Source organism: Elephantulus edwardii, unplaced genomic scaffold, assembly GCF_000299155.1.
Source record: "Elephantulus edwardii isolate Elephantulus edwardi_28Jun2011 unplaced genomic scaffold, EleEdw1.0 scaffold00007, whole genome shotgun sequence".
Lineage (NCBI taxonomy): Eukaryota > Metazoa > Chordata > Mammalia > Macroscelidea > Macroscelididae > Elephantulus > Elephantulus edwardii.
The window spans coordinates 23,741,379-23,750,835 of NW_006399757.1; the positions used below are offsets into that span (position 1 = coordinate 23,741,379).

Here is a 9,457-nt window from a genome sequence, read left to right on the forward strand (position 1 = left end):
CTTTACAATCCTTCCTCCACAGTAAAGTAATATATTAAATAATCCAACTCATTCACAAAATGGCTCTCTGCATCTGCTCTGGTGTCTTCTGCCACATCACTGCATATTTATTCATGACTGAGGTAAGTTTCCTTAATACTGGTATTTCCATAACCTGAAGCTGTTCTGTTATCTCTGGGCTCTCATCCTCTCCTATTTGCACAGTGAAGCCCATGGCAATAAGAAGAAACTCTATATCAGCTCCACCCTCTGTAGCCCACACTTCCTCCACTGCCTCCTGGACCACAGTTTCCTCCTCCATATGGTCCACCCATGTTCCTGCAACCACCAAAATCCCACTCTCCATTGGCCCATAGTTAGAAGGTTGCTGACTATCATTTCCAAAGTCATTGTCATTTCCACTTCCGTCATTTCCTCCTCCACAGATGTCATTACCACCTCCAGAGTTCCCACCCTGGTTGCCATATGCAGGTCCTCCACCACCATATCTTCTTCCGCCTTCATAACCAGGGCTAGCTCCCAAACTACCACCTCCAGGGCCTCCTCTACACCCATTACAGCCCTCCCCAAATCCACAACCACTTCCATATCCATCAAATCCTCCTTTAAAGTTACCTCCTGGTCTGGGTCCAAAGTTTCCTCCTTCACCACGTGAATCCCCAAAACCAAAGTCGCCTCCTCTTTCACTCCTAGAACTTTTGACCACCTTCATTTCTTGTCCAGACAAAGTCTTTCTTACTTCTGCATTATGACCATTGGTAGTGTGGTATTTCTGCAATACAATTTTATCCACAGGATCATGGCCATCAAAAGTAATAAAGCCAAAGCCTCTTTTCTTTTTAGGTTGCCTATCAGTAATTATTTCAGTGGTATCAATTTTTCAATATTCTTCACAGTAATCTCCAAGGTGATGTTCCTCAGTGTCTTCTTTAATTCCAGCATCAAACAGCTTCTTCACAGTTACATGAGCCCCTGGTTTGCCAGCTTCCTCTCGTGCCACAGTGAGTTCTGGCTCGACCACTTGCCCATCAATGGAAAAGGGTCGTGCAGCCACAGCAGTACCAACCTCAGCTGTCAAAGAAAAGGTTACACAACCAAATCCTCTGGATCTTTTGCTTACAGGATCCCTCATTACCACACAGTCTCTAAGTGACCCCCTTTGCTCGTAGTAGTTCCTCAAGCTTTCCTCTCTTGTTGCAAAGTTTAAGCCACCAATAAAGAGATTAGGAAGTGGCTCCTTTTCTTTTTTCTCTCCAAAGGAAGTTTATAGAGTTTCCTCCATTGCGGACTCAGACGCTTCTGCCCGATTTCCGGCAGCCTAGAGAGAAGGGAACATTCTCCACCGTTGAATGCAAACAGGCCTCATTCTGGCGCTGTCGTGAGAACTGCTGCTGAAGAAGAATCACCATGGCGAGGGGCACCTCCGATCAGTCTTCTAGAACCTTCGCTCTGACTAACACCTCACCTGAATATTTTCTTTTTTTATATTGGTTTGTTTACAAAGTTCATATACACTGTGCTTCACACTAATCTTCATTCACATTGTTTCATACAATGATTCCCACAGATTATGTTTTATAAAATCAATCACCATTGGACTATGCCCACCATTACCCTGTCTTTTCAGGTCCCCTCTGGATCTTTCCCATTTCCTTCACCCTCTCCCTCCACCCACCAAACTGTGCAGCCCTGTGGTTTTGCCCTGCCCATCCTCGCCCCTCTGCTCCCACCCTTTCCCCCCTTGGGTTCCCATACATGCTTTTACTAGTTTTACTAGTTATCCTTCTATTTGTATAATAATGGCCTTATGCAGTATTTGTCCTTATTAGACTGAGTTCCTTCACTCATCATAATGCTCTCCAGCCTCTCCCAAATTATGCTGTATATTTCTTTAAGTCATTGCTCCTGAGTGCTACATAGTATTCCATTGTGTGAATGTACCACAATTTCTCAATCCACTCAATTGTGGTTGGACATTTGGGCTGTTTTCATGTTCTTGTGATGGTGAATAACACTGCTATGAATGGTGTACAAATTTCTGTTTGTGTATCAGTTATAATTTCTTTGGGGCATGTTCCTAACAGAGCAATAGCTGGGTCATACGGAGTTTCTATATTCAACTTTTTGATCACCTCAATATTTTCAAGCCATAGCTGGATGCAGATGTGGAACCATGGATATGGAAGTCAACTGTTGGGCAAATTCTTTGATATAGGCTTCTTTGCTCATGAGCACTTCTCAGCGACATCATTTACCTTCGTCATGTTGTGCTCACTAAATCCACATTCAGTGCCACTCTCCTCATCATCAAGACCAAGTATTTATGATCTAGAGAATACTTCCTTCTTCTTCTTCTCCCCCTGGTAACCTCCACTGACTATAACCCCTACCACCTGTTCTTTTCTCCTTATAAAAGAGCAATTACATAACATTTGTTCTTATGCGCTTGATATATTTCACTTACTAATATGCCTTCATCCATGTTATGTTTTGTGGACTCATTGTTCTTCATGGTCGCAAAGTCCATACTATGTTGTACTGTTATTGAAAAGGTGTACATCTCCCTACTAGTTAAATCCACCAGTGAAGGAACAAGAAAACAGGGAGACTGGCAAAGCCAAAGGAGATCAAACCCTTACTGAAGAGGGACAGCTCATTCCAAGAGAGGTGAATAAGGAGATGGTGTGCAAAGACCAAGAGAAAGAAAAACCAGAAGTTTCTTGATTCAAACTAGAGAAGATACTACTAGGGACAGAAGATGAACCTGTGTCTCCTAACAGAAAAGGGAAAAGGCAGCTAGGAGGAAAGGGAGCACTTTCACTTGAGCCTAGAGGTAAACTCATGATGGATGAGGAAGAGCAACTGTAACACCAGAGTCTTAAATAAAAAGATCTGGGGCTATCTACACCCACTCTTCCACACTGTTCCCTGAATGGCATGGACTCTCTCACCAGGGTCTCAGAACCCTATTCCTCATCCCCTTGCTGACGCTGACTCCTCTAACTGACCATGAGCTCAAGTATCTCCAATTCTGGGATGTCTTCCTGAAGGAAGGCTCCATCTTCTCGGCCAGTGTGGACTCCTCTGAGCTACCAGTGCTAGGTTTCTCTGGGTACTCTCCCCCCACACCCTGTGGACTAAAGAACCAGAAAAAAGGGAGGGGTGCTATAAAATGACCCAAGTGCTTTAAATTTGTTCCATATGGAGTGACATGAAGTGCATGATCATGCTTTCATAGAAAAATCCAGAAAGAGAAAAAAAAACAGAAAAAATTTCCTTTTAGAAAATTTACCTTCTTCCTAAAGAACGAAATGAGTACAAACGGTGATATTTAAGAACGTCTTTTGTCTTTATATTGTTGCTGTTGTTGTTAAGGTTTTCATTTATTAACACAGGTTATTAAAGTATTGTTATCCAACCCTAACTACCACAAAATCATTTTTTAAAAGCTGTGAAATAGTTTCAACCTGGGCATGACATTTCAATATAAAAGAATGGAGGAACATAAAGAATTGGTTTGAGTGTGTGTTGTGGTCCTGGTTCATGGTGAAATTACTGTAGAAGATGATTTGGCTGAGCACCAAATCCATGAAGAATGTTTTTATCATTTTGACAAGCCTGTCACTGGAACCCATGGGCAAAGGAATGAAAGGTGTAATTATTCCATTCAACTATTTGTTACTTTGTGCCTGTAGTTTTGGCAGGCATTTCTGAACATGTTCAATACACTGTGACAAAATGTAGCAAGATCAAAGTACCACATAAAGGTTTCATAACTTATGTGAATGGGCTGACAATGCTAAGGGCATCTGAGGAAAATGGCAGGGGAAAGAATCACCAGGGAACTGTAGAGAGGGAATGCAAATTCCTCCTACAACAGACTGTCACTCTAAACCTCAGCCATTAAAGTTCATGGACAAGCACGAAGCAGGAATGGCAATCAGGCCACCTCTAGCATAGAAATAGCTTCTGGCCAGAGGTCTAAGGACCTCTCAACCTTCCAGGTTTAAGACCAGCATCACTTCTTTAGATGTTTGCATCCTTCTCTCCAACTTCCACCAGAATTCCAGGGACTGGGCCAACTTCCTTATTTCCTGCCATTATCCACTCTATCCATGAAGTCCTTCGCACATCTCCCACTGATACTCATTTTAGCAATGTTCTTCCTTGGGTTCCATGTCAGTCAGCTGTTCTCTTAAGAAAATCCTTATGGATGAGGATTGGAAACCCAACAATAAAAGGTGCAGAATGCAGGGAATAGTAATAACAAGGCTTTAAAGTCCTCAGCCTGAAGAACAAGGAAAAGACAAAGTGTTCCTGGAGACCAGACACTTGCAGGCATGAAGGAAGAACAAGCCTTCCCCATGGAGTGGGAGCTGCAGCTGAAGATGGTTGCAGACACTGAGGATCACCCTGACGCAAAGAGGGAGTGGAGGAAGGGAGCTCTCCAGGGAGGGTCCACAGAGGGCGATTCCAAGACACAGACAAGGCCCGAACGGGGAGTGGAGTGGGTGAAGTAGAAAACAGAATAACCAGCACTTACACTAAATGCTCATGATAGTTTGCTTTATTGCCAATCACAGGCCCCAGGGATTGATGGCATACCAATTGACATATATCAACAAGCAAATGCTGCTCTGGATGCGCTCACCAAGTTGTGACAAGAAATCTGGAGGATGACTAGTTGGCTGACTGACTAGAAGCAATCCATATTTGTTCCCATTCCAAAGAAAGGTGACCCGACAGAGTGCGGAAATTATTGAATAATATCATTAATATCACATGCAAGCAAGAGTCTGCTGAAAATTATCCAAAAACAACTAGAACAGCACATCAACAGAGAACTGCCAGGTGTGCAGGCTGGGTTTAGATGAGGCTGTGGTACTAGGGATATTACAGCTAATGTTGGATGAATCTTACCTGAAAGCAGAAAGTACCATAGAAATGTCTGTGTTTCATTGACTATGCAAAGGCATTTGACTATGAGGATCACAACAAACTGTGGCTGACTCTGAGAAGAATGGGAATCCAAAAATAATTTATTGTGCTTATGCAAAACCTATACTTGGACCAGGGGGCAGTCATTAGAACAAAGTAAGGAAACATTGCATGGTTCAAAATCAGGCAGGGTGTATGCCATGGATATGTCCTATACCCATATCTTTTCAATCTATATGCAGAATAGATCATCTGGGAACTTGGGCTCTATGAGGAGGAGTGTGGCATCAGAATTGGAGGAAGACTGCTCAACAACTTACATTATGCAGATGACACAAACCTGCTTGCTGAAACTGAGAAGGACCTGAAGTGCTTGCTAAAGAAGGTCAAGGACTGCAGCCTTCAATATGGATTAAAGCTCAATATCAAGAAAAGAAGAATTCTCACCACTGGGTATCATGTAGTATCATGATAGATGGTGAAGAGATTGAGATTGTTAACAGTTTCAGCTTGCTTGGCTCCACAATCAACACTCTTGGTGCCAGCAGTCAGGAAAACAAAAGACAACTTGCATTGGTAAAGTCTGCTGTCAGGGACCTCTCCAGAGTACTGAAGAGGAATGATGTCAGTCTGGAGTCTAAGGTGTGCCTGATCCATCTTTGCAATTACTTGCTAAGCATCAGAAAGCTGAACAAGGGCTAGGCATTATAGAAAGAGTATTTATGCCTTTGAGTTGTGGTGCTGGAGAAAAGTATTGAATATACCATGGACTGTCAGGTGAACAAACAGATTCATCCTAAAGCCAGGCTACTCCTTGGAGGCAAGGATTCTAAAGCTTCATCTGACATAGTCTGGACACATTGCAAAGAGCAACCAGTCCTTGGAGAGGGACATCATGCTTGGAAGGGTGGAGGGACAGTGCAAGAGAAAAAGATCCAATGAGATGGTTTGATTCAGTCACTAGGGTAATGAGGGTAGGTATGTCAGAGACTATAACGCTGGCACTGGTTAGAGCCATTTTCAGGGCTATTGTACATTGGGTTGCTATGAGTCACAAACAATTTGATGACACACAACAACAACAATATACAAACACCAATACTGCTGTGGTAGTGGTGTTTTGTTGTGTGCCGTAGAGTAGGAAGTGACCCATAGCTTACCCTCTGGTGGGTTTTCAGAGGCAGCTGATTGCATGAGAGGCGACTGCTCATCCTTCACCCATAGAGTGGCTGGTGGCCTTCAAGTGTGCCTTTCTATTGCAGTGCAGCTTTTTGCCACCAGGCCACCAGAGGTCCCTACTGGGGTATCAACAGTAGTATTAATTTAGTCAAGTTCTCTCAGCTTGGTTTGGCTTTCTACCATGAAGCTGGAAAATACAACCCTGCTAGACTCTGCAGGTAGCTCTTTTCTAATAATAAAGATCACCAAATGTCCCAGGTCCTTTAACCAGTTATCCTTGAGCCAACTCCAATTCACAGTGGACCCATATCTAGCAGAGTAGAACTTGGTTCCACAAGGTTTCCAATAACTAATTTGGGGGAAGGGGATAGCCAGGCCTTTCTTCTGAGGCATGAGTGAGTGAAATCTAACTTCCAACTCTTCTGGTAGCAGCTGAGTGCACTAACCATTTGCACCTCCCAGGGACTTACTCACACCCTTTCTCATGCTCACCAGGTCAATTCATACTCACAGGCACTCTGTAAGATGTAGCAGAACTGTCCATTTGAGTCTGCAAAGTTGTAACTATTATGGAAGCGGATTCCCATCTATTTCTCCCATGGAGCAGCTGGTGGGTTTGAGCCTTGACTTCTGTTAGGAGCCCAGCTCAGGGCTCCTTGTAGGCTCCTGAGACCTGTTGTCTGTAGGCCAGCAGTCACATCACCTGGAGAATGGACAGAAGGTTCTTTGGTCTCATCTATGGGTTACTATTCTCTAAAATAAGGGCCTCAGAATCCTTTTTAAGAAGCCCTTTATTTTAGCAGGAATGCTGGTAAGGGCTGAAGTTAGAGACACCCTACTCTACAGTCCTGCCTCACAGCCCTATGCTGACCAGAATCCACAGATTCTCTCCTCACTGCCCATACTCCAAATGAAGTCCTGCCTAAGAGCCCTTACTCTTTCTTTGTACTTCCTTATATGATGTTCACTGAAGATGCCAAGTTTTTTAACCTCCGTATCTTTACTTAACTTCCACTAACATAATCAATGAGATCTCTTCCAGTTCTCCAAAGGCATTAACCTTCAAGTCCCTCAGAGCCCAAAGCTGAGGCAATAATAATGAAGATTATGTTGACGGTAGTTACGTTAATGGTAGCTATTCACACTCCCTGAGCCATTGCCATGCAACAGCTCGGTCCTAAGAACAGCCTATGTATTTCACTCGTGAAATGGGCACAGATGGTAAAGTTACTGCATACAGACAAGCTCACTTACTTGCCTCAGAGTCTATAAAAGGTAAGGAACACCTCATTTCAGAATTATGGACACTAAAATAAGAATGTATGCAAAAGCACTCTGTAAATGTAAAGCACTATGTAACGCTAGAGGCATAAACACCCAACTACTGATGAACTAAATTTACTGGCTTTTGACAGCTCAAGCTTCTTGTCACGGACCAGTGGCATAGTCCATAGGCAACTGCATTACTAACCCAAAGGCTGCCATTCCCTAGTGGTTTAAATCTCCTTCTGTGAGATTTATTTACAGCCTCTCAAAACCCTCCTGGAGCGTCAGCTATGAGTTGGTTCTCATTTGATGTCGATGAGTTAACTTCATACTAAAAAGTACACCAGAAACAACTAGGTAGATGTTTTTGTTTTGTTTTAGAGAGTTATGTGCCACAAGCCATGGGAAATCTGAAGGTTTAAACAGCTGTTATTTGAAGATTTGTGATCAACTTGAAACAGTAGAGGAAAAATAAACAAGCTAATTTAATCAGAACTAGTTTTCACTGATAAGAAGATACAGCAACAAACCTCTTATTTAAAAAAAGAAAAAAAAAGATTGCCTGGTAAGAGTTCCTACAGACACAAAGGGCAGCTACCAGGTTCTCTTGCAATACCTCTCCCAGAATTCTGTTTACAGCCAACAAATTATTTCACCTTCTAGAAACAGATTTATAGATATGTTCTACTTACTCTTGATACGATAAATTATTGATGTAATAGACTCCTCTTTCATTTTCAAATGCAACCTTGGCTAACACATTATCCTTCCCTTCCCTCCCTACTTAAATATGATGATTATAAAGGACCCACCTTTCCATGTGTCGAATATGGACCTTAGAAGCCCACAGGCACAGTGGTTAAGTGTTGTCCTGTGCTAACCAGAATGCCACCAGTTAAACCTACCAGCGGCTCCATGTAAGAAAGCTGTGTCTAAAGATTTACAGTGTGGGAAGCCTGTGGGATAGTTCTAATTTGTGCCACAGTCACTATCAAAGGCAATGGGTTTGGAGGCAGAGGGAGTAAGATGGACCTAGATTGTCCTGAGTGGCATAGTTGCAAGTGCTTAATTAACCACTAACTGAAAGGCTGGCAGGTTGACGGCACCCACAGGTGCCTCAGAAAAAACACAATGGCAATCTTTCCATAAAGTCACATCCTGAAAACCTAATGAAGTGTTCTACTCTGCATACATGCGGTTACTATGAGTCAAATAAACTCAAGAGCAACCAACAAAAACAACATACTCTTGACATTGCTGTAAAAGTGGAGAAAGCATCTGAAGGGAGAGATCACTGACTTGACCTTGGTGTAAAAAAAAAAAAGAATTCATGAAAACTAATTCCATCACCATTTCCCAGACAGAAATCTGGCATTTTGTTTTCAAAAAAGAGGCTCAGAAAAACTATTGGACTCACCCCAGGTCACACAGCGATTAATGCATAGAAAATGTATTCTGTACTACACTGTCAGTTCCTGGAGGATGGCATTATGTTTGATAAAGCAGAGGGTCAAACAAAAATAGGAAGATCTGCAACCCAATGGATTAACACAGGAGCTGCAACACAGAGTTCAGGCAGCACAGTAGCGACTATGGAGATGCAGGATTAGGACTGTTGTGTTTGTTGTCATAGGCTTGCAATGAGTGAGAGCTGGAACACCCAGCTACACGCTCCACATTCCAGTACAGTGGGTTAAAACAGGCACCATACTCCTTCCAAGCTCTAAAAGTTACCATCCTACAGCCCCCTCTCTACATAGTTGACTTTAGAAAAGATTTCATACCTATATATAAACTCACTCCATACATGACGGATGAGCCATTTGCAGTGTTTGTTCATTATAGTCAACACGGGGGTGTTAGACCAAGCAGAAGTGATAAGCTGTTCACTTCCCTCAATAGTAACAGGTGAGAGTAAAACAAATTTACAGTCTGCAACAAAGGCGTAAGAGTTAGCCAAGCACAGGTATTTGCATGTTCACCTAAGGCAGCTGCAAGTAAATGATCTGACAGGGTCAAGTCAATGAACAGCAAAACCGCACGTGGGGCTGGAGTTTGGGTTGCTGGGTGCGGG

The 9,457-nt window shown here is 42.8% G+C and overlaps 1 protein-coding gene and 1 pseudogene across 1 annotated transcript in view; both read right to left on the bottom strand.

Annotated features, from left to right (window-relative positions):
• RAPGEF5 (Rap guanine nucleotide exchange factor (GEF) 5) overlaps nt 1-9,457 on the bottom strand; it is a 325,340-nt gene that overhangs the window by 302,313 nt on the left and 13,570 nt on the right. The window lies entirely within an intron of this gene.
• The window catches only part of LOC102859476, a 22,050-nt pseudogene continuing 12,829 nt past the window's right edge, over nt 237-9,457 (bottom strand).